The sequence below is a fragment of the Sciurus vulgaris genome (genome assembly GCF_902686455.1).
Source record: "Sciurus vulgaris genome assembly, chromosome: 9".
Taxonomy (NCBI): Eukaryota; Metazoa; Chordata; class Mammalia; order Rodentia; family Sciuridae; genus Sciurus; species Sciurus vulgaris.
The window spans coordinates 129,583,299-129,608,306 of record NC_136469.1 but is presented as its reverse complement, the minus strand read 5'-3'; positions in this window follow the sequence as shown (position 1 = coordinate 129,608,306).

Below are 25,008 nucleotides of genomic sequence, written 5' to 3'. Positions count from 1 at the left end.
CAGGTTAACATTTCTGTCCACCTCAAGACACAAGGAATAGACAAGATCTACCACTATTTTCACCCAGGGAAAGTACAGCCTGTTGGCCTGGAGCATTACCGACGCTGACTTAGTGATGCAGGGGAGGGTGGATTGTGGAGGCGTGCAGGAAAGGGAAAGCAGCAGTACCAAAGATGCCCGAACCCCAGAGCCCTGCCTGAAGGATGAGCAGTTCGAGCACAGGTGCTGCCCCCCAACACCCCACTGTGCGCTAGGGCCCTTTCAGTCTTACCATTTTCTTGGGGACACTGTAGACTGTCATTTCTGATGGCTGTTGAAAATTTGGACCAGGTCTAATAGCACATCTACTGGTGGCTGTGCTCTCTCCTGAGGTTGCCAAAGGTTTCGATGCTGATAGTAAAGTGAACTGCCAAGACAGATGAATGGCAAAGATCCTGGGTGACACTCAGGTGAGCACTACACTCCAGTCTGGCCTGGACCTCAGTGGCAGTGTTCCTCTCCCCTCTCCTGATCCATACTGGTAGACAGCATTCCTTTCTGACCCCTTCCCAGGCCCCTTCTAATTCAAGTGCTCCTTTAGAACCCCTTCCACTTGTTCCTACTCAGGGCATATGTTATACTCTCCTCCAACTATCTTTATGCTTCTAATTTTGAAAATTGAAGAATAAGGAAGGTTGTGATCACACATGTCCCAAATTATTAGCAGCAGTTGGAAAGTCTGATCCATGTTCCTCAAGGAAAGAAAAGATTTTGTCTTTCTAAGCACAGCGACGCCATCATCATTCTCTGGAACTGTACCATAATGACAATACTTGCACTATCTATTGGGGAAACTCAGCCTCACTGCAATTAACCAAGTGACTCCTGACGACCCTCCAAAGAAAAAGATGCAATTTTGACATGCTTCCCTGTTTCCATCCACCTCTCAGATGGAGGAGTAATTACTAGAACTATCCCTGAAGGGTGTCAAAGGACCAGATAGCCTTAGGACTGAAGGGAAATAATAAGGTATTTCTCGTAGGCAACTTGTCTCAGGAATACCTGGGAACAGAAAGAGAACAGCTAATGATCAGAATCTGATTTACTAGATCTTACTATTTACCAAGGGTAGGTAAGGGAAACTTGTGCAGGCAGAGCTTCTTACCAAGTAAGAACCTCAGCTTCCTGTTTGTCTGGAGTTACATATCAATTCATTCTCAAGATTCTTCCTGGTTTGCCAAGTGCTCACTGAAGGCCCTGTAGACACTCATGTGGCCTTTTAGCACCTACCTGGGGGACCAGAGCTCAAGTTCTGTTCTTTGGGCCACAAGCTTGCCCAACCTACCTTTTCTCCTTTCTTCACCATTTTTGTGCTGAGGTTCAGGTACCTTGAACTTGTGGATAAGTTCATCTGAGTTAGGACAGGAGTTTAAAGCCTTAAAAAAATCACCAAAAAACAAAAAGGACAAATGGATAAAACTTTGAGAGCTCAAACACTAATTAGAACTTCAAAGTGGAAACATAAAACCTTTGTAAGTTGTTTGAGTTCTGGCTCTTATTACAACCAAACCAATCTCGTTGTATGCATGCATGGAGGTGTGTGTGTGTGTGTGTGTGTGTGTGTGTGTGTGTGTGTGTGAAGTATTAAAGCACTTGCTTTCATTAACATTCGTTTGCTCTATGTCTATATTTATTCTTGTTTTAACTCACATACTGTTTTTCTTCCTAGAAGCATATTTATTTATAATTAAGAAATTATAAAAAGAAATTTTGCAGTTCATCAAATAAGAGTGTAAAGGCATAGAAAAGCAAATAGGAAGAAAGAGCTTAGACATTAGCCCTGGAGGGCTTCTCTCTTGCCTTATGTCACTTCTCATCCCTTTAACAAGAGCTTTCCCTGACTGCTGGTTAGGAACACAAGGGAGGGCTGAACCACAATGATATTTCCAGCTTCCTCATAGGAGACCATCAGTCAATGAGTAGCAAAAACAAAGGCTTCATTCAGAACATTGGTTCAAACAAAAAATAGCCACCTGAGGCGTCCGAAGTCCTCTGTCCTGTCATCCATGACTGGAAAGACAGGATGCCTACAGAGCGACACCATGGGTATGTCAAAGATTCCCTTTAGATCTTGTAGTTCCCATCTGAACAGTCTTGAGCTAAATTCTCCCTCTTCGTGTCAAGGAACGCAGGCTCGCTAAGCATTTCGGTTAGCAGTCTCTCCACCCACCATCCAGACTCTTTTGCTGGGATATGTTTAGATGTTGGGGAGATTCACATGGTTTTCTCTAGAAATCTTTCCCAGTTACTTCTGGTTATTTTAAATCTTTCCAGAGGCAGATACTGCAGAAAACTTTCAGAATGAGTTGTCTGCCCTGAGTGGTTCCTCCCACTCTTCACCTTTCCCACCAGGAAGATGCAAGAAGGCAAAGGAAGCCAAGAACCAGAGTAGCCAGCCACGGCAAGAGAGCCCACACTCCTTCAGTGGGTGATGTAATTCAGCTCCCTGTAGCCAGTCTACGGGGAGGAGAGTCAAGAAGCCACCAGCTTCCTGAGGTCTTGGAGTGGGTTTGAGATATTCACAGTCAGCACAGAACTTCTCAGGACTGCTGCAAATGTTGTGTGTGGGCAGTGGAGTGGTATCAGAGCTCCTTCCAACTCCAGCCTACAGACCCAGGAGAGGGACCAAAGTAACAGCATGGCCCAGAGAGCAGATGCCAAGGAGTGTGACTCCTCCTGCTCCCTGGGAGTCTGCATTAATTAAGTCCTCAGTAAATACTTTCTAAAAAAACAAGGCTTGCCAACAATCTAAATAGCTTATCTTTGTCATTTTTACTCTGTGAAAAAATGGAATCCATAAGTCTTATCCTTTTACAACGTCTCAGAGAGGATCTACTTCAGTGACCTCATTTGACAGTCAAGGTACCAATGTTACAAAGACTGAGCAGCTTGACCAAGACCACCTCACTAGTTCCTGGTGCACCTTGTGGAAACGTGATGTTCTTTGCCTCCGCCAGCTCCAAGTCCTGTGCCTGCCTCATTCCAATCATTGTCTTTCCTTCTAACCTCAGGACCCGCCATAACTGCTTCCCTCCCTAAGTTGTTCCTTTCCATCCTTCAAGTTTCAACACAAATATCCCTCCCTCAGAAGATACTGGACAGCCCAGACCTAAATTCACATCCCCTACCCTGCCATTTCTCTAAGTGCCATGCTCCTTTCTTTCCTGAAATGTAGCACAACTTTTAAATAGATTTTGTGTGCATTTGCTTATAATAATCATCTCCCTCCACACCTGCACAGAACCACAGTGTCCTGAAGAAGGGACCATGTTTGGTTTTTCACCAACATGTATCTAGTGTCGGGCTCAGTGCTTACAGAAAGTAGCTACTCAATAAAGACTGGCTGGACAGGATTGTTTCTAGAGTCATGCTTTCTGCTACAGAACAATGTGTAGTTGTTATATAAAGATCTCTCGTCAGCTGATTCTTCATCATGTCGTCCTTATACAGGGCATAGGTTGGCCTGCAGATCCCATTTCTAAATGCAGCACCTGATCTTCAAGAAGTGAGTGAGAGATGGAAGACATCCAAGAATCAAAATGCCTCTGTCACCTTGGGGTGAGGCTTCCTCCAAGGAGGGTAAACAGGGAACTAAAACAGTGGAAGAATGCAAATGAACATTTGAATACACAGTGCAGAGATGAGCAGCAAACAGAACTTGGAATCAGCAAATATGACAAGTTTATTGTTCAGATCATACCTTAAAATGAAGTAATGTTCCATTTTTGGCATAGCAAAAGAAATTTTTCCATACCCAGTGGTCTCTGCTCTTTTGTATATTGTCTGTTAGCTCCTTCATCAGGAAAGTCCTTCAAGGACTTTTCAAGATGAAGTTCACCCTTCTCTGAAGGATGTGTATGGCCTTTTGTAATATATCCTTTGTCTTTTCCTTTGGAGTCACTGTCTAATCGTCACTCATATGTTCTATGCTCTAAACACACAGAACACTGTGGCTCTCCAACCATAATCTCACACAACACTAAGTCCCCAAATGTATCTTATATTCATCAGGAGGAACTTCAATTCCACCTTGGCCCCTTGTTTGGTCAGTGCTATATAGGTTTTTCATGATACTGTTAATACATTATCACAAACTAGTAGCCTAAACCAACACAATGACTGAACATTCTGGTGGTACAAGGTTTGAACTGGGTTTCACTGGGTTAAAATAAATGTGTTGGCAAAACTGTGCTCCTTTCTGAAGGTGCCAGGGCGGAGTCGGCTTCCTTGCCTTTTCCAGCTTCTGGAGGCTGCTAAGGCTTCTTGGCTTGTGGTCCTTCCACTCTCAAGGTCAACAGTAGCCAGGGGAGTGTTTCTCACATTGCATTGCTCTGATGCTTCTCCCTCACAGGAAAACATTGAAGACTCCTTGTGATTACCCTAAGCCTGCCTGATAATCCAGCAGAATCTCCCATTTTAATGCCTGCTGACTGACAACCCTGATTCCATCTGCAACATTAGTTCCCTTTTGCTGTTATGTCAGATACTTACAGGTCACAGGAGTTATGACATGTCTTCACTTGAGAAGCCAACACTCTGCCCACCAGGAACTCCAAATACACCCGACTTTCCACATCCTCTTGGGCGCTGCTTCCTCTGCAAAGTTCATCTTTCAGCTTCAATGTATTCTGATAAAATAGACATTATTTTCAGTTAACATTGCTGGATTTTATGTACATCTTCCTCATGAGACTATTTTAAGATTGAATCCTAAATAAAAATGGAGTTCTTAAGGGAGTCAGGGGCTCTGTTATGTACATTTGATTTTTATAACAGTTGAGATAGGAATTACAACTATTAAATAGTTGGGAAAACTGAATGTTACAGTGGTTAAACTCTCCACCTAAAGTTGTGTACCTCTTGCAAGACAGAGCTGAAATTTGAACTCATGTCTGTCTTATTCCCACAGTAGTAAATTTATTGCTAAACTATATTGCCTTGAGTTTGAAACTTGAGTTTCCCTAGAATCCATACCAAAGGCCCAACACACAGTAGACTTTCATTAAGGATTCATCAAATTTGGTTTATTAAATAATCTCTCTTCTTCATTGCTTACTTTCCATCTTGATGAAAAAATAACCTCTTCTTTATGTTTTACTTTATTCTGCTCCTCATCTCATAGACAGAACTATTATCAAAACTGAATGTCTCTTCCCATCTGTCAAAATGACTACACATTGTTTAAAAGCTTTAACTGACACAGATTATCATTTTCTAATGGCGAAGAGAGCTGCTTAATAATTAAACTGCAACTTTCTTCAAATGTCAGTGATCCCAAGCTTATCACCTGTTCCTTGAAGATAAAACTTGGAATCAGTAACTTTAGATCACAAGATCTCAACAGGTCCAGAGTAGAATTCAAGTATTCATTTGTATGTAAGTCTCTCCCATCAGAGTCTGCTGATCCACCAGGTTTGCATATCTGAGTTTCAAATTATATTGATTAATATTCTTAGTCTACCTTTCTATATTGTGTGGTTCTCATCAATAATTTCCCTCCATATCATGAAACTAAAGAATGCTCCATAACAAGTAAATTAAGCAAATTAACAATCGATAGCTTCCAATATTGTAGGTTTAGTTGTAAAGGAAGGAAGTTAGCTGTGATGAAAGACATTCTTGCAATTTATCCTGTGACTCTGTCTGGTTAACTATGAGGCCTGCCACTGTGGTAATGGTAATGGTAATTATCCTGTTATACCAACCAACACTTGTTCATTCAAAACAGTAGAACAATACAGTCAAATGAATCATATTCCATTGGCCACTGTGGCCTGTACTTTCATTTTGGGGTTTGCATGAACCATCTGTCACCTTTACTAAAGACTATTTGGACAGGTAAAACAAATCTATTTGCCCAGACATGGGCACATAGGCTGGCCCCTAAGTCTCCTCAGCTGAAACAAAAAGAAAAATAACTTTATTTCATCCCAGTGAAACCCATTTCAAACCTCTAACCACCAAAACTGTAAGGTAATACATTTGTGTCAGTTTAAGCTACTAGACTGCAGTAATGTGTTAATTTCAGCAGTCATAGAAGTCTGACACAGAACTAATTGAAGATTCAATAAAATATTTAGTGCACATAAATGTATGCATGTTATATATACATATATATCATATCTTAAACATATCAAGAGGTAGGGAACATTCTTTTTTCTCTTTCTTTTCTCTTTTTTGATTGGTTGAGGTGACAGCTCTGACCTTCAATGGACATTTTGTTACACACATCTGTGATACACAGCAAGCCTGATAGGAACTGATCCCACACAGGCACCAAGTCTGAAAAAACATTGTTTCCCTTCCCATATACTTTGGACCTAGAGGAACCGTGTGCTTCCTCTGCAGCAGTAGAGAAAAGCAAGTACAGTAAAGCAAGGTCCTTATGACATCCCCCCCAGGATTAACGTATGTGCCCTCTGCTTATGATTCAAAGGCCAAAGCAAGTCACAGGATGCAGAGGTAAAGCAGACCTGGGCAGAGGGAGGAACTCCAAGTAGAATGAGAAGCTCCAGCAGAGTCTCAGAAACCAGAGTGAGATTTGTTCAGGTTGGTGGTATTGGATTGGTAAGGACTTAAAACACTAAGTAGCAAGGATGAGGATGATAATGACAAGAGATGTCACTACAGGCAATAACCTGGGGATGCATAAAACTCCTCATAAACCCCATTAAGGAGTTTGAATTTTATTGGCAAGGTAATGCAAAAGCAGTTAGGGATTTAAATAGGAAAGTGGAAAGATCCAATTTGTACTTCAGAGTAGTAACTTTGGCTACGACATGGAAACTACTTTGTTCCCCACGAGTTACAATAAGCGGGTGGAGATTCCCAGGAAGGAGATGCATGCACAGGAGTGGAGGAAACCCTTGACATACTGAGCCTGCCTCGGGAGAGGACAGTAATGTCACAGGCTGCAGGGACTTCAACAAGCTAAGGACTGAGGTTTTTTCACTGGACTTGGGACAAGGCCATTTGCTGTCCTTGGAAGACCATTTTAATAAAGTAGCAAGAGCAAAACCAGTTTTCAACTGAGAAGAAAGAAGAGGCAGAACATATAACTTCCAAGAATCTTGGCTGTGCTGGCAGTGAAGGAGGGAACTATAACTGGAAATAGATGTAGAGTCCAGAAAGTTTTGCTTTTTTTTAATGAAGGAGTCTTGAGCAATTCAAATGTTGATGAGAAGAAACATAAAGAACAAGAAGTTAATGATATAGCAAAGAGAAGAAATAATCCCCATAATTATTTTCTTAAAGGGGCAGACCAAGGTACTATCAGCTGGAGAGATCTGTCTTAGGAAAAGCAGGAAGTGTGAGAAGCTGGTGGTTGTCAGCACAATGTATCATGGCAGCAAGAATTGGAGGGGATTTCTATATACAGGCACTTACTTTTGTCCCTGGGAAGTAGGAATAAGATCTCCTATTGACTTGGAGTATGGCAGGAGTAGAGGAATGACGAATGGCGAGACAGAAGTTTCCAAAGATCTTGAGAAAGTTTAAATGAACACATACTTCTTAGGACAGAGAGCCAGAATTAGGAAATACATGAAGAATACCAAGCACGCTTGAATTTTCTGTTGGACTGGAGACTGCAATCAGCCCCAGAGCGCTGACCAGGGTCCTGAAAACCTGCAGGGCTCTTAGCTTCCCTCTCCATGGAGACTCAAGCCTTTTCTCAGGGTTTGCTTCAGTGTGAAGGGCATCGTCCTGATCCAGATTCTAACTCTAGAATATTAAGTAACCAAGTGTTGCTGTGGCATGAAGGGAGTTAGCAGCCCAAGGAGGAAGGAAGGGAATAAAGCCAGGGCCACTATGAACCCTGAGCCTTCCTTGTGGAGGTTCATCACCCTATATGCTTTATAGACGACGTCTTGGTGTTCAATCATTTTTTCTATCTCTGTTTCCTACAGCAGTTAATGAAATACTTGCTGCCTATTAATTCAAAGAGAAATTTACTGTTCAAAAAAAAGCCCAAATTTTCATATATCCCATATTTTAGGTGATATTGCATTCATTTACTCATTTTCCAACAATAGCTTTTGAATGCCTTCACATGCCAAGTACTCACCTTGATAGGATGGATTAAGTACCTCCTCTCAGTAAGGCTAAACAAATCTAATTATTTTAAAGTAACCTACCCTTCAGAAAAAAAAAATATGTGCAATGTGACTTTAATACCTAATGCAAAAATCAAACTACAAAAAATTAAGAAATTAGATATGCCCAGCATCCTTATTAAATGGATTCACCACAGGTTCCTTTGAACAAGCTCCCCTGGAACACCAGAAATATAATTTGATTTAAAGACCCTAAGTGTATCCACAACCCCTTAGGAAGACATTCATTACCTTGAGTGAGATGCATTTGTACCTGCCAAGTCACCTCTATGATCCAAACATATTGTTCTGCATTTGTTATAATCCACTTCCCTTATTGCCCTTCTTTCAAACACACCAGTAAATGTAAAGGGAAACTGTATGGGTGCTTAATCAGCAAGCATCACAACATTGGTACACTCTCCTGTTCAATTTGTCACTTGTTCTTCTCTCATTTATTCTATGAAAATATGTCATTTGGTGACATGTTTTATTTAGTGCTTAAATGGAGTCCAGGGAATAATATTGACCATGAAGAATTATTGGCAAGATCTTTGGCTCTATTAATGTAGACACTTGGTTTCTCTTGCCCAACATTTTGTCTTATTTTATGTATATTCCACAATCAGAGTGCTTATTCAGTCAAAGAGTGTTCCAGGTACTGTTATAAAACACTTCCAATATAAATTCATTTAAACCCTATGAAGGAGGTGTAATAATAATTTTAAAAAGTAAGGAAATTGAAGACTGAGGCCACAGAGCTAGTGAATACAATTTAAGTCCCAAAGCAGTCTGTCTCCAGAACCTGGGCCCATTACCACTGTGTGGGGCCAGTGCCTCAACCATAATGTCTCCGTTCCATCTTTAGCACCAAGCATGGTGCAGCATATTGTAGCTGTTCTCTGACAAAGAGCTTTATTTACATCTTCTTTCCACTAAATAACTAGTTCTCTAAGATTGACATTTTACCTACCTCACAACCCCCAGAATAAAAGATCTGGTTTGATCAATGCACTGGTAATACATCAGTTGATTCACCAGCTCATATGATGTGAAATCTCATTGAGGTGAGTGGGACGTGGCTCTGGGTTAGGTGTATGAGCACTGAGGCGGACCAGCATTTACCTCTATGAGTACAATAGTCTATTTCTAAGAAACTGCTAGAATATTCTGAGATTGAATTAAACTAAAAGCAGCCAAAGTAACAATACCTCAGTTACATATGTGCACCTTTTCAATGATTTCTGTCAACTACTAAAAGCTTGAAACATCCTTTGAATATTATTACCACTTCTCATGAATGAAGAGGCATTTGCATCTAGAGATCAAGTATCACAAGATGGCTACAAAGCAATTCGAATTGGGAGGTACTGGGAGACATGAAGAGAAGCATAAAAGGAGGAGAATAAAGGTAGCAGTAGTAATTGCCTTCTTTGCAAAGAGACAAATCAAGAGCGCTTCTGTTTTAAGAATTTTTATACAGGGGAGGATTTCCATGACAACTGAGTACTTAGTTATTCTAATTGCAGGAGAAACAAAGCATCGAAAAAGTGAGAAATATGTTCCAGGCACACAGAATAAATCCCAGCTAAACTAGGAGCATTGATGTTTCATTAAAAGCAGTAAAATTCACCACCAGACTTTTTATTTTAACTCAATATAAAAATAAGTGACAATATTTCTTGAGATTCTCTAGATCATTTCATGAGATGTTAGATCTGAAAAATAACTGGAAGTATACAAAACTACACAACTATAACCTTTGAATCATGACTTTAATTGAAGATTAAATTGATTGAGGAAATTAAGGCCCCCAAACTGAATATGATGGGAATGTGATAAAACTATGTACTTTAAATTTAAGGCAAATGGAAAGATCCAATTTATCAGAATAGTAACCTTTCACTTATATGCAAAAAGACATAATAAACAAATACTATTTCAATGTATTCTAAGATTTATTTGAGAAATAGCATGTGCTGAGTAATGTAATTTGAGGTACAGCAAGCTGACCTAAATCAAGCCTGGTATAAATTTGAACAAAATACATAAAATGACCATGACTTTCCAATGCAAGCCCGTTCTAATCCAAATGGATGATTTTCCCTTTGAGAAATTCTATTAAGTGTTACAGAACATTGCCTCAAAATATGGACTTCTTTTCTCATTCTCTTGAATTGTACTTCTCTAGACCCTTTCAGGAATTCTCCACTGCACAATGAGAATGTATGTCATTGGTCAATGTACTCAGGTGATCTGGTGACAATGCATGGGTGTTTGGATGGGAAGACTTGGGTTCACGCCCTGTTTTAGTCCTTTCATAGCTATTGATCTCAGGAATCATTTCACCACTCTGAGTCTTAATTTTCCAATCTGTTTAGAAGGAATAAACATACATCCGTGTAAGATGTTCACATACCAATTTTATTGTGCACCAGTCAAGAAATTAAGCACTAAAGAGACAAAAATATATGTTACCCGTTTCTGAGAAAAGAGTCTACAAAAAGAGACATGTCTAAGTTATATGAACTTGACATATTACCTGATCGATTCTCTTATCCAGATATAAAACAAATTGGGTGAACTTAAAGGATGGGGATAATTCTTTCTGAGAAAGATGGAAATGGTTATTCAGAGTCAATGATGCTTGAATTGTCTTATAGAATGAGGGTAAATGGAAGGAAGAAATAGGGGAGACAAGGAAAGGGGGAATCTGGGACATAATGATGCATTCTCTGGTGTCAAGACTCAAAGGAGAATGATTCAAGTTCAGTGAGGCTGATACCTGGTAGGAAGATGGGGACATAAGGACAAGGACAAAGGGATGGGCTACATTTCAACTGTTTGATATGCCCTGTTGAAAAACTGGGATTATTTTTCCCCACAGAAAGAACAGGGAACTGAGGTAAGTTAGGTTGACCAGGAGTAACACACAAAGACTTTTTTTCCCCCTCAGAAGATAACAAAGACTTTTGCCATACAACTGATCTGGAACAAAGGCTGATTTAACTAGTTCTACAGCATGCATTTACTCAAAACACCCACAATGAATTCAGAAGTTGGTTGCAAATAAGATGACTAACTCATCCCCTGTGGCTTCCCTAATTTCATAATTCAAAGTCCTGCTTCTGTAATTCTCTGAATTCCAAATACAATTGACCCCTTTCTGGAAATGTACACACGTCTTTCTGGTTACTGCAGACCACAGAGCAGAGCTATGCACAGAATTCGAGATCACAATTGGTTTATGTATCACTCAGAATTGGGAAGATGATAGATTCATCTTTAGACTTTAAAGATAGTTATCTTGGTCCATCTGGTATAACAAAATGCTTAGACTAGGCAATTTACAAACAACATAAATTTAATGATCACAGTTTTGGAGCCTGGAAAATCCAAGATTTGGCATGTGGTGAGGGATCACTCTCTGCTTCAAAAATGGTTCCCGCTTGCTGCATCCTCATGCCATGAAAGGAGTGAATGAATTCCTTGACCTCTTTTATAAGGGCACTAATCCTGTTCATGCAGATTCCACCCTCATGACCTAATCTCTTACCAAAAGTCCCATCTTTTAATACTATTGCCCTGGGCACTGGGTATCAACATATGAATTTCAAGGGAACATAAACCATGCCACATCATACCATAGCTGTGTTACACTAAAATGCCAAAAAAATTTCAGTACAAGGTAGTTCCCAAAAAAATGTTCCAGCAGCACAAACCATCATCACTACATTGTAAACAGACCCCAGTGGGTTTGCAATGTAGGAGTATGAAAATATTTGTGGTGCTTATGTAATACCTCCCCTCAAGGAAAAATAAAAACATTTCCATGGTATCCACTGAGCCTGGTGACCAACTTGAGTTTTCAATTTACTGCCTTGATTAAATAAATAAGTAAAAAGTATGATAACCTAAAAGCTAATATTGAAATTTCTAAAGAAATTTTAATTGTTTTTGGAGAATTTGCTTTACTTAAAATACATTTAGCTGTTCTGTAGGCTAAATTAAAAGGCAGTATATGCCAATTTTTTTTCCCTAAAACCTTATTGATATGTTTTGTTTTATTGAACAAAACAATATTCAATTAAATGACATAACTGTTTCACTAATTCATAATGAGTATATATATGTGTGTATGCATGTGTATCTATGTATAAGGTTTTAAAATTATTCACATATAAATGGCCCACATTAAGGAATGACATAGTTTTATCTTAAAAGCACAAGAGAGAAAAAATATTAAATATTACTATATTTCAAAAGTAATAAGCAATTAAGAAGTAGGTATAATATGCTCCCATAATAATATTATAGTTGGTGTTAAAACTGTGCCAAGAATAATAGTACTATGCAATTCAAAATCAATTTTAAAAAAACTTTGTATAAAGTATAATAAAGTACTATATATTATATATAAATTTAATATTCATAAAATACATTCTAGATGACCACTAAAAATTATTCTAACTCTAGTCATACATCCAGAGAATTTATGTAAAATATATTTTTCTGGAGAATAAACAAATTAGGCTAGTAATATATTATGATCATTCTATTTAGCTCTAGTTTTAAAATATTGTCACATGGTATGAGAGTAAGAATTGAGATCAGAAACTCTCTGGACACTGGAGTCTCATAAGATGTAAGATTCATGGTACCCTGCTCTTTGAGAAATGTACACTAACATCTTAAAAGTCACTTGTGTGGCATGGAATGCAGTTAGGCAAAATCTGGTTTAATTATGACAATAATCCTTATAAAATGTATTCTACAAGTAAAATTTAGAATACAAGACCAATGTTTTATCCTACTAAATGAGTGAATTATCCAATCAATATAATGCTTACTTATCAATATGAACAAGGCATAAATTTATATTTCAATTATATGTGGATAATCACATGATATTTCAATTTGGATTTATCATAAGTACCTACTTTAATCATTATGGAGGGTAGGAAAATATCAGTATTTGTCCCAGTAATAGAGATAACATCAGTTTTGCAGGAACGTCTCTTTCTAACACTGAAAAGTCATACATCCTGAGTTCCACTCTTTCCTCTCTTAGTTTCTGAATGGATGAAAATCCATAATGAGACCCTGGGCCAATTCAGACTCTATTTTCCAAAGAAATAAGTGTTGTGAAGCCATTTGAGATGTTTAGCTTAAAGAAAGGCAGGGTCATACTACAATCTTATTAAAGCAGTGCCAAACAAAATAAGGACTAGACAATCTACTTTTCTAGAATCAGAAGTCATACATAAGCAGGAGCTCCACTGAAAGATGACTAGTTTTCCTAAGCACAGGTTAGAACTCTGGCAACAAGAATAATGGAAAGGTGTTCTGGAGGCCAAAGCAACCTCCTGTCTCTGAAAGCTTGCACAAAAAGGGTCTAAAACAGTGTCTGAATCTCTGCAGGCCCATCCATCTTCGTTTTTAAAATTTTGACATATTTTGATACGTACAGTAATGTATGTATCACACAGTTTTATGTGCTTGGTGGTCACGTGTGACTGATGGGATTACACAGGACTAAGAACCAGTCCTTGTGCAGGCTGATTCTGATTGCTTTGAATCCACATACCCAGCACTGTTTGGCCAATAATAATATCCAGGCTACTTTTTCTTACAATTAGATTACAAATTCAAATAAATTAGATTACAAATCCACTATAATTTGCTTACCTGGATCTATTTATTTTGTTGGGCTTGATGCTAACCCTCTGTCTAACAAATATAATTCCCTTATGCAGTTTCTCAGCAACTACTGTATCATTCTCTAGGTGGGGTGCTGTGACATTTCTGGATAAAGAGCAGTGGCTCCTATTTTATATTTAAACATAATCAGGTTTCTGACAACTACCTATGCCAGTAGGTCGCACTATAAAAAAGGTACCTGAGGACAGCTGGATAGCTATTTGCCTACCTAAGTTTATAATATTAATCTTGAATAGTTTATGTGGAGTATGGTTCCTGAATACATTTTCAAGTAATGGTAAATTAAAATAGGTCTAATATCAGATATCTTGTCCATGCCAAGGAAAGTATGGTCCCCCTGTTTGCAGTGGATAAGGATGGTGGTAACTGAGTTCTTTCTCTTCCTCTACATGTGATTATGGAACATGTCACTGAAGGTGTCATATACTTGCATAATAACAAAAAAGTAGCCAACCTTTACCATGTGTGCTGTGTGACAAACACCATGCAAAACACTTTTGTTCATCCTGGCATCTGTTCAGCATTTATTGATTACCTTCTCTGTGCTTGACAGTATTCTAGGCACTGAAGACACAATGGTGCATAGACTAAAAATAATTCCTTTCCTCATGGTATGGCCGTACTGTTGGAAAAATAGGAAATAAATTAGGAAAGTGGAAAAAATAATGTGAGGCTGTAAAAACTGGTAGGGGTCAGGTAAAGTGCATGCTATAGAAAGACAAAATGAAGAGGGAATGGCTGGTCAGGAGAGGCCATGCAAAGTATGACACATGGGGGAAGAGTCTCTTGTGACAACACCTGCCAGACATAGGCAAGAACAAGTGGAAAAGCCTGGGCAGCAAGGAAGTCCTCACGGTTCTCAGGCATCACTTCGCCATTTTCTCCCAAGCAGTCTTAAGTCATGAGTATTAACAGTCTCATGGAACAGAGGAGAAAACTGGTGCATCTTGGCCCAGTTCACACAAGACAGAAGGGACAGAGGTGGTGTTTCAACTCACATCTACTCCTACAGATAGCACTCTCATTTCCTTTCAGTTAAACGGAAGGATGCACATACATTATCTTGACACATTCCTTTCTTTACTTGACAGTGTCTCCATGCATTTCCGAGAATGAAAGAAGTTAAACTTCCCTTGATTTTTTGAAGAATGAATACTCCTGTGTGTTACTTTCTTATGGGGGCTACTGTAAAAATCATACCACTAGGACTGTCTGGGTTTGTAGCTCAGTGGTAAAGCACTTGCCTAGCATGCATGAGGCACCACATATAAATAAATAAAAAGGTTCATCAACAACTAAAAAAATATATATAAATAAAACAAAACGTAGCTCTATCTAGGTAGCTTAAATAACTGTACTGGAGACTGGAAGTGTAAAACCCCATGTAAGGGAAGTGCTGGTTATTTCTGAGGAAGGAGCCATTTCCAAGTTTCTTTCCTAGCTTCTGGTAGCCTCAAGTATTCCATCATTTATAAATATCCAATTCTTCCCATATAACTTTATGTCACCTTTCCAAGTGTGTCTGATTCTGTGTCCAAACTTATCCTTCTTTTAAAGGCATCAGTCGTAGGCCTGCCTTAATCTCCTTGTTTTAACCACTTCCCAGAAGGCCACTTTCCGAGATACCCTAATCAGTACTTCAAGGTACCATTTTTTTGGAGGATACTATTCATTCCCTAACAAACAAAAGATATTATTCTACATAAATGGGGATACTTTTCCTGATAGGGTGTTTTTGTTGCTTCTGATTTACTTATTTGTAATTTAACATAGTCTTTTGCTTCTTGTTTTATTTACTGCTCTAACTACATTCTCCACTGTGACCACTATAATCACTGCTCTAAAGCAACCCATTTTAGCATCTGGTTTTAGATTTCTTACTTTTCTCTCTGTATATACATACACAAATATTCATGTCTAGTATTCCTTGCTTATCAATAGTTCACTTTCCACAGTTTCAATTCCTCATGGTCAATCTCTGAAAATATTAAATGAAAAATTCCAGATATAAAATATTTATAAGTTGTAAATTACATGATGTTCTGTGTAATGTGATGAATTCTCTCACTATCACACTCCTGTCACTCAGAATATGAATGACCACTTTGCCCAATGTATCCATGCTATATATGCTACCTGCTCAATAGTCCTCCAGCAGCCTTCTTGGTTATGAAATCAACTATTATGGTACCACATGCTTATGATCAAAGAACCCTTAATTTTACTTAATTATGGACCCAAAGCTCAAGAAGAGTGATGGGGCAACTCTGATATGCCAAAGAGATTTGTAAAGTGTTTCCTTTAAGGGAGAAGAAAATGAGAAAACATTGTAAGACAAAGTTACTAAGATCTATGTTCAAAATGAACCTTCTGTCTATGAAATTGTATAAGAGAAAAAGGTAATTCATGCTAGATTTGCTGTTGTACCTCAAACTATAAAAGTTAAAGCCTTGGGGCATAGCAAGTGCTTAGTTAAAATGGATAAGTATTAAATTAGAGGGTTTTGGACATTCATGGTTTCAGGTATCCACTGAGAGTCTTGGAACATATCCCCTATATATAAGAGGTAAGTATTATACAGGGAATTTCCTATGTCATTATTTTCTTTACAAAATATATTATAAATTTGACTCTTCATCTTATCTTACTTGCTTAATCATATGTTATAGAAAATTAACTAAATCAACTGCTCTAACTTGATCATTTAGGAATCCTATAACATTTGTATGTATTTGCACTGTCCTAGTTGGGGCTGCTACAACAAAGTACCATACACTGAGTGGATTATAAACAACAGAAATTTATTTCTCATAGTTATAGAAGCTGGAAGTCAAGATCCAGGTGACAGTATGTTCTGGTTCTGATGAAGTCCCTTTCCTGAGTTGCAGACTGCTGACTTCTCACTCTGTATTCATGTGGTAGAAAGAGGCGAGAGTGTTCTCTGGGATCCCTTCTATTAGTGCTTTTTACTTAATAATAAGTAAGTAAAAGGCACTAACCCCAGTGTGGGGGCTATACCCTCTGATGTAGTTATCTCCCAAAGGCCCACCACTGCACATGCTGTCATTCATTCTGTGATCCTCCATGTGGCAGGCTTTCGGTAGCACTCTGCAGTCCTCTTCATCTCATTTGAAGCCCTGTGTGGCCCTATGTGGTGAGACAGGAGTGTGAATGTGGCACAGTGTGAGAGGCCAGGAATCCTGTGAGTCCCTCATCAGGACTCAGCCAACTCTGTCCTCAATGAAGCTGGGCAAAACAATCCACCTTCAAATGTAGCCATTAAGAGAAGGGCTTTGGGAATGCCAGGCTTGCTTCCTGTCTAATTGGTTTACCAAATCTTTATTCAGAGCTAGAGATTTAGCCTTCATCTCCATGACCCTCAGTTTTTACACCAATAAAATAGGGGTAATGACTGTAGCCACCTCCTAGAGTTGTTAGCAGGAGTGACCTCAACAAGCTTTTCCAAAGTCAGCAGAACAACTTATAACAGTAAGCCTCGACACATAGGACGCACTTTATCATCATTATTCATGCCTTCTGTCTCTTATTCTGATAGGTTTTATAAGTTCATCAGCTGAATTTTATGATTTATTAGTGATATTAGTTAAGTGCCCAACTTCATAATTTCCTTATTGCTAATGGTGCCAACATATTGGCTGTAATGCCAACTTTCATCACTGAGAAGTTACCTGTGAGAAAAAGGGAGAAAAGTTGGAAGAGATGGCAGAGCACACCACTGTCGGAGATCCTCCATTACCAACAGTTCCTTAACATATGGACAAAAGTATCATGAAAATACTGGAAAAGAATTAAACTTTTAAAAGGTGTTTAAAGTAAGACTTTGAGATAATTATATTTTTCCTGAAGCATATTATTGTGAATATAATAAAAGTATCAAAGAATAAAACAAAGACATCTAGAGCTTTAAAACACATACCTGCCAAGTAAAAGAACACCAGTGAAGAAACTCACTGTGGTTCGTTGATGGGTAGACAGCCAATGTTTAAGGATTAGAAAGTGGTATTCGTAGTGATTATTCTAACCAAGCATTGAGAGCATGCACTTTGATGTCACAGAATGAAATTGTAAGTCTGAAGTGGTTGCCTAAGCAATTTCCCATGTTTATTGGTCAGAATAGGGTCCTCAGTATGCTTTAGTAAGAGTCTGGCATGTGGGAACACTTGAAGTTCATGGAAATTTATTAGTTTAGCTGGTTAAGGTCAGTTGTGATCAAATATAATATTCTATTTTGATATCACATTAGCAATTGTTAAACATGTTCATTTCTTCAGAGGAAACAAAGAATCCAATTTTAAGTGCTCATTGTACTTTATTTTTGTGCCATCTTACTTTCAGATCAATGATAAAATTTCTAAGATGTTTAGAAGAAAGTTGGAAAATTACACAGATTCAAACCTACATTTGGAAATTTAACTTCTCAAATTTGTTTGAATAGAGCTGATAGCTCTACATTTATATTCCAATATTCAAAACCACAGCAGACATTAGGAAATGGATGAAAAACATTACTTTTGGTGTTTTTGACACTCTTGAAAAGATGTGCCTCGTAGTAACTCAAAAGGAAGTCAAAGCTATAAAGGCAATTCAGTATTCCTGACAGGCAGGAGATTGGGTTAACTTCCCATGACACACTGAGTCAAAAGGGAAGGGTGTAAAATGTGGATGTTTGAGAGAGTAGGAAAATGAATTCAAAAATATAGTTCAATTTTTACAAGTTAAAACGACTTGCAAAACCCTGCACAGTATCACACAGACATGGAATAATTTCTATTAGGGGAAGTGGTGGAATATCCAGAGCAGAAGCAACTTATGCATATTTAAAAACATGACTGGCCACAATAACACTCCTGTCGGTTACAGTATAGTATTTATCATTTAATTAAGTGCCTCTGTCATTGTAACTCGTGTCTAGACTTTCATAGGACATGCTATTTTTCCTTAGCTGACTTAAGATGCCCAATGCCAACCAATAACTAGAATCGTTTCATGCAGACCTTATGATCATAATGCTATTTTGATCTCTAAAACATTCAGCTAAAAAGAATCTCAAATTTTAGAAGCGACATCATGAGCTTATGTTTTCTCAGTCTTCATTTAGAAATAGAACATTCTAATACTTTATTCTCTTTTACATTATGCCAAGATTATACCCATAAATAACAAATGAACAGGAGATTCAACATTACATGACCACGTACCCTTGCATTGGTTTGCCTACTTCCCAGAGGACATGGTTAGCAGAAGCCTTTTGTTCCTCAGCAGGGGTTCTTCTCAGTGAGTGAGGGTGGTGGGTGCCAATGTGGATCAAGTGGTTCCTGTGAGTGAGGAAGCCACTGCAGCAGCAGAATTCCAATAGTCAGCTCCTTAGTAAATCTGTACCAAAGAGCAATCACTGTTTTGGCTGAGCATAGCTTACTGGGAACAGGGACTGTAGATTTTTGAGGCATCACATGGACTGAAGCATTGTCTGCAGGTTTGCTACTGCCAGATAACTTCTGAGAACTTCTCCAGGTCTCTCTGGAGACGAAATAGAACTTGTCCCTCTTTCAGCACACCTTGGGTTTAAAAAAAACTATGGTAAAACTTCAAAAGCACAGTCTTTGAGGAAAAAGAACATTACCCTGAGTTCAACAAAATTAAGGAATTCTGTGAGGAGTTCATGTGTCAGAAAGGGAGAGGAGGTATACCATACCTTATGCTGAGGTTTCAGTGTCTAGAACCTGAAGGAAACTCTGCAATCAACTGAAAATGGGCAGAGGAACAGGCAAGAGTTTAAAGAAATAGAAACCCAAAATGCTCATGCAAATTTGAAAAGACTATCAAAATTGGAGCCAGAAAAAGATAAAGACACCAGTGAGATATCACAAGTCACCTTTTAAATTTGCAACAGCTGGAAAGCTGAATATCACTGAGTGTCCACAGGGATGTGGAGACACATAGAAACTAACAAGAGTGAGGGCTGTAGGGTATTCTAAAAGCAATCTGGAACAATCTAATTGTATACACATACACATGTGCATGTACGTACACACACACACACACACACACACACACACACACACACTAACAAATCCCTGTCCCTTGAATACCATTGTGCTAAATCTTCATCATACTTTTATGGTCTAAACTGGGGATAACAAAAACACATTCCAGAAATGCAGACTCTTAGATATTCATTTTATTTCTCTAATCCCTATAGTTTAGGAAAAAACATATTTGTGCATGAGTGACTGTGTATGTTCAAGATCTATTTTGATATATTTTGTAACACACAAGGTCACAAAGTGTATGTGGAGGGAAACAGAGTAGACACTGAGAAATATTCAAGTTCATGTCCTTAAAAACTCACTTTTATACTTTCAGGAAAACATGCATTCCCCACTTGAACCGGCTCCTGCCCTTCCTCTTGGCTTCTACACAAAGCTTCACCTACCTGCCTTTCTATCACCTGCCTGACTCTGAAAGGCACTTGACTTCATTAACCTGACATGCTATCCTGCTCAGCATTATTTTCCAGGATAAGTTAAGCACATTTAAAAAATGGGAGAGAGATCATCGAGGTCAAAATGACAGCTATCAGTCTATGTTCTGATCAAAAAAGGAGAAAGACACAGCTCCTTCTTGAGGGAGCTCTCAATCTACGAAGCATTACACATTGCAGAGGCAAGCACATGTGAACTGATTTTTTTCACCATATTTTACTTGAAGAGCAGGGAAAAAATAGAAGAGGAAAAGGACAAAACCTAAGATTTCTCCCTTTTTGCCTCATTTTGAGCCATTTACAAAATGACACATCACAAGAAGATGGGAGCCAATTTTCAAATTTGGATCCCTCAGTCAGCTATCCATATACAATACTGGGAGAGCCAGCAGCCCTTTCTTGCCAGCTTTAAGGGATTTAGTCTGCTAATGAAGGCTTTCCAAATGGACAGATGTATGAATACTGTTTCATGGGTCTGTACTAAAATCAAAATTCTGTCTGCAAATTCAAGAGCAATGAAATTGTGTTGCAAAGGCTTATTGGGATGGGAGGGAGCATATGCGGCCATGGACAGTCCTGCACACTGGCTCCATTCTGTCTGTTTCTCTACATATGCAGAAACATTCACTTTGTCAGCTGAAACTCTGTGGCAATGTGCTTCCTGTTTTACACTACCTTTCTACTCAGTAATATGTTTATACCTAAACAAGGTAGCATTATGTGTTATATAAATCTATTAGAGAATACATAAATTCAGCATTATTATATTCCTACCAATGTTCTGTTCTCAGATTTACCACTCAAAGCGAAAAGTAAAACACTCATGGTCAAATAAGCAAGATTTCAGAACTACAGTTCAAGGACAGACTTCAGAGTTGTATATTTATGCAGATAAATGCTTATCTTTAAAACACATAACTGCCTTAAAACCACAATTTTTGCACAGCTCTTTATATATATTCATTGAACTAACCTTTATCAAATGCCTACTGTATGCAGACACTGTACTAAGTCATATGTGTGTGTGTGTGTTTGTCTGTGTATGATATTTAATGTTATAACAACCCATAGGATTTTTTGATATATCATATGGAAAATTATTTATAAGTAGGGACCTTTTCCACCATCTCATCATTTTTAATCATTCATAAACTATCTTGAACTTAATACACATAGAAAAGAGTTACACACACACAAATGCTGCACAAAAATATCTATGGCAACAGTGTTAATATTGCCCCAATGGAGAAGCTACTCTAATGCTCATTAACATTAGAATAAATCATTGTTTATTCAAACAATGAAATTCATACAAGGAAAATGAGAACATGCTATACTGTGGATGAATACCTTAGTCTTGTGGCTAATATGACAAAATACAGAACTGACAAAATACAGAACTGAGTATCTCAAAAACAAGAGAAATACATTTCCCCTAGTACTGGAGGCTAGGAAGTCCAAGGGCAAGGTGTCAGCAGCTTCAGTACCTAGTAAGGACCTGCTTCCTGGCTTGTAGATGGTGCCTTCCAGCTGTGTCCTCACATGGTTTAAATTATAAGATTTCTCTGGGGCCTCTTTTGCAAAGGTACTAATCCCATTATGATATTTTCACCTCTCAAATATCCCACCTTCCACTACTATCTCCATGGGGGGATAGGTTATCAACATGATTTTGTGGGGGACACAAACATTCAGAATATGACAATGAACACCACAGAAATAATAAGAGTGAAAAAACCACACACAAAACATATGTGTTATGTGATTACATTTACAAAAAGTTCAAATACAGGTAACTCATCAAAGCAAGTAGAAGTCAAGGTAGTAGTTACCCTTGGGGACATTGAAAGTGCCTAGAAGGAATATAGGATGCTGATAATGTTCTGATTCTTAATGTGGATGCTGCTTACATGGGTATTTGCTCTGGGAATATTTGAGCTATAACTCTTTCTGAATTTTATGTTTCAATAAAAACTTTGTGTACATAAAAAGTAACCATGTATGTAAAATTCATGATGAGAAATATGTGATATACAATATTGAGTTAAAAACCTAAGATCTTTCTTTATGAACCCAACTTGGTAAATATATTACTGTGCACTGACAGAGAATATAGAAAGCAATATGATTATGTTAAGGTGTTGAAGATAATAACAGTGGTATTTCTTTTTGAACTCCTCTTGATGCTGATATTATGTAATAACTTAAAGAAAGGTAAAAGCAATATGCTCTGCCTGAGATTCTTCCAACCAACCTGTTACCATAATCCTCTCCAAAATTCCAGGAGTCTGGGAGTTGGCAGACATGTTCCCTGAAAAGGTGGCCTAATTGCTCAACAAGCCAGTTTAACCTTAAATTGCATAATTACATTTCTATCATTAATATTGTTTCCAGGTCATGTAGAATATTGGTAATGTTCCCTATTTGGGTTATTTAACTGGCAGAGATGCCTGGCTCAAGAGCTGGGACAAAGGATTCCCTCTCTGACACTAAGTATGGAACAGAATAGCAGCACACATGTTCACAAGTACACAGAATGCAATAGCCTTCATATTCATGGATTAATGTGGCACTTTGATAGAAGCGAAATCTATAATCAGGTTATGAAAGGTTTGACCTCTAACTTTTTTGAAGACAGGTCCTGTGTTGGCTATTTATCGTTGGAACCAAAATACCTAAAAGAACACTAAAAGGAGGAATAGCCTATTTTGGGCTCATGGTTTCAGAGGTCTCAGTAGATAGTTGGCTGACTCCATTGCTGTGGGCCTGAGGTGAGGCAGCACATCATGGTTAAGGACAGGGCACAGGAAAGCTGTTTATGGTGGCCAGGAAGGAGGCATGGGAAGGGAGCCGGGCACAATGTAAACCCTTCCAGGGCACACCCCCAGTGACCTACTTCCTCCACCTGGGTCCCATCTCCTAGTAGTCCATCCAGCTGTCAAATTCATTTGATGGGTTAGTCCACTGGTGAGGTCAGAGTTCTCACGATCTGTTCATTGCCTAAAAGACCCACCCCTGAACCTTCCTGCAACAGGGACCATGCTTTCAACACACTGGGTTTTTGGGCAACACTCCAGGTCCAAATCTTAACAGGTACATATCCAATTCCAAATTCTAAACTAAAAATGAAAACTAATGTCCTTTTAAGTTCCAGATATGAGGACAGGAAGCAATAATCTGAACACCAGGTGGCAATTTTGTATCACAACCGCAACACAGGGGAAGAATAGGTAAATTCTCCAGTTACTATTAGAGGTGAATATTCATGGCATTGAAGAGCACACCAGGGAGATCATGTGTTCCTCCCCTTTTTATTTTCTTTAACTTGTTCTCATTCATTTTCAGAGAAAGAAGAGTTCACACAGACAAACTTTCCTGTGAAACTGAGCGGATATCATCCTAAATATAGGGATACCATATGATTTTCCTTTCCTTTTTCTGTCTCTTATTCTAAGTGTATCCAGTCATAAATTTTACACATAAAGATTTCCCCAACACATCTACCCTCATCCTACCACCATTTCCATTGTGCCTACCCTTGGCTCCTTTCCCATTATGGTAGCAAGTGAAAGAAACCTAATAAACTGGTTTAAGTGAAATGTTCCATGGAAAGCAAGTTCAGGAAGTCCATCTCAATTTTAGGAAAAAGTGGAGTCAGTCACAGGAGCGGCTAGGCCAGGAGCCCATCCTTTCCTTTATTATCCTTCTTGTCTGCTTTGTTCTACCCACGTCACCCTTTCCCTTCCCTTGTCCTTGTCCTCTTTCTTCTTCCCTTTTCCCTCCTGCTATGTCTGTCTGACTGTCTGCCTACCTGTCCGTCTGTCTGCTTCTCTCTTTGAAATGGTGACACTAACTACATAGGGCCAAACAATAACTCCAGCTTTGATTCTGTAACTAGTTAGCTATAAGCTCTGAATCCCCATTTTTTAAAATTAATATTAAGGAGTATCTTACTGGCATTTTTGGTTATAATGTCTTGGAGTTGTGGAAGATGTGTTCTTGGGAAAAGAAAAACACTCACACACACAATGAAGTCTAAGACCATGAACACTTAGTGCTTTTAAATGTTAGTTCAGGAAACTCCTGCTGGGAACTAGGAGGAAGAAAGCCAAACTAGGCCCTCAGCAATTCCTTATGAATGTCCTTGACAGTGCATTCATCCTGGGTAAGGCTGGCATTCTGAAAAACAGAAGGATTAGTATGAGAACAATCATCACATTGCAATTTCAGCAGGTGACTGCCCTCTCTAATTCTTCTCTTTGTCCTTAGAGTGGATTCTGAACTGCTGGCAAGTCCTGGGGTGCCCCTCTCACACTTCCTGCACCTGTCTACTGTTCACTAAATCCCCCCAACTGTCCTTCATATGCTTCAAACATGCCAACATCCTCTACACCCTAAGGGTCTTGAATGTTCCTTATGCCTCAAAACATCCCCTACTTCTTTTTCTCTACATGGCCAGCTCCTGCTCATTTTTCAAGTCTCATCTCAAAGTTCACTTTACATATTTTCACTGACCACTCTATCCATTACAGTTTCTTACAAAGTTACCTTCTGTTATAATATAGTCTTAGTCAACCTTATCCAAATCTAAAATTGTCTTGCTTTTCATAACTGCATTTTACTTCTCCTTACACTGGAAGGTAAGCTCCATGG